This window comes from Ipomoea triloba, chromosome 13, assembly GCF_003576645.1.
Source record: "Ipomoea triloba cultivar NCNSP0323 chromosome 13, ASM357664v1".
Classification (NCBI taxonomy): Eukaryota; Viridiplantae; Streptophyta; class Magnoliopsida; order Solanales; family Convolvulaceae; genus Ipomoea; species Ipomoea triloba.
The window spans coordinates 25,878,044-25,879,976 of NC_044928.1; positions in this window are offsets into that span (position 1 = coordinate 25,878,044).

Below are 1,933 nucleotides of genomic sequence, written 5' to 3' on the forward strand. Positions count from 1 at the left end.
TAATTTGGCTCGCGGAATAAGAGTGCGTTTGGAAAGCAAGAGAATAGGAAAATGATTTCTGAAAAATATTTTCTGAAAAATGTGTTATTTTTCAGAAAAAAAAAACATTTTCCTTATCAATGTTTGGTTGCATTCTAGAAAACTATCTTGGTGTGTTTGGTTCATTTTCTGGAGAATGAGTATAATTATTTTTAATTTTAAATATTTAAAATATACAATGGTGGTGGTGGGTGGTGGTGGCGGTGGAGGTGGGTGGTGGGGGGTTGTGGGGGAGGTGGATGGTGGATGGTGGGTGGGTGGGGGGTGGAGGTGGTGGTGACGACAGCAGCGGGAGTGATTGGTTGCTCCACTATTGCAAACAGAAAATGACTTTCCCAAAGTCATTTTCCTGAAAATGTTAGCTATTTTTCATTGACCAATTCATTATTTTCCATTGATTTTAAATTTTCCTTTTTGCCAAACACCGGAAACCCGAAAAATGATTTCCATAAATTATTTTTCGGGTTTTCAAACTCACCCTAAGTTTTGAATGGAGTAAGTTTCCGAGAATAGGCCTATTTCTTTATTTGGTATTAGTTTTTACTTCCAGAAACAATGTACCCTCTTACAAACATGCTGTTAGTATGTAACTTAAAGTAATTAGTAAATCAACTGTTAATGTAACTGTAAAGTTGGAGGTTTAAACCTTGTAAAGTGTGCGCCAGGCTTTCACTTGAATAAGAGTCAAATTCTACATACATGTGTGACACGGGTCGAGTTTAAATTAATCTCGCGTATAGTGGAGAGGATACTAATTAAATGTCTATGAGAAAAAAGAAGCTATTGGCGTATGAACAAATCTATTATTAAGTATTTCATGCTATACATTATTGATCGTCTGTTAGGAATGAAATCTTTAAGGTTGTCTAAATAGGAGCCACTGACATATGAAGAAATCTATATACTCCTTAATATAATATTAATTACCGCTTATTGATACGCTAATTAAGTTAACCCTACATTGCGTGTGAGCAAATCTGTCTATTGTTTTGTAATATTTTGACATGTCTTGCAGAAGAGAGAGAATATTATATGCGAAATTTGTCAGTTGTTATATTGTGAACCATGGTCATGAATTGATACTGCAGTTGTGCTGAAAGGAAACTTCAGTTGCGCGGAATGGAGGCTGTTTCATCCGTCTGTTTTCATTAATCAAAACGATGCCGTTTCGATGCGCGGTCCACAGTAAAATTTGTGAAAACTGTACCTTGGCCTCCTCCATAGATTAATTCCAGTTTTATAGATCACCCCTTAGCAGTTGTATTGAATAGCTAGGTAGTTGAGACTTGAGAGAATGAGTGGGTAGTTGTATAATGTTTGATAGCAGGTAGTTGTCGGTGATTGGGTAGTGAAAATTTATTTTTATTTTTACAGCTTCCAAATGAATAATCAATCATATATATATATATATATATAAATACATGGCACAATATATATTATCTCCGTTGAATTATAAATTAATAAGTAGATGCCAAATACCTTGGAGCCGCATAGCTGTGGCTTTTTAAATGAGAGATCCCAAGAAATAATTTATGTTCACAAACAATTACCGAACTCTTCATTTATGAATCGAGCTGAGGCTCTGTTCGCTAACAGTACCTCTATATGCACAGAAGCAACAACAAAACCCTATATGCACGCAAGGAACAACAAAAGTATGGAAACACGTTCACAGCCCTCTACCACGATTTTAATTATATATTTCCTCTTTTGAATTTATCCATAAATGACACCAACACTCCAACATATTATATACACACACAAACACAAAAATGACACAATGGTTATAAAAGTTATATATATACACACACACAAAAATGACATAATTGTTATAAAAGTTATATATATATATATATATATATATATATATATATATATATATATATATATATAC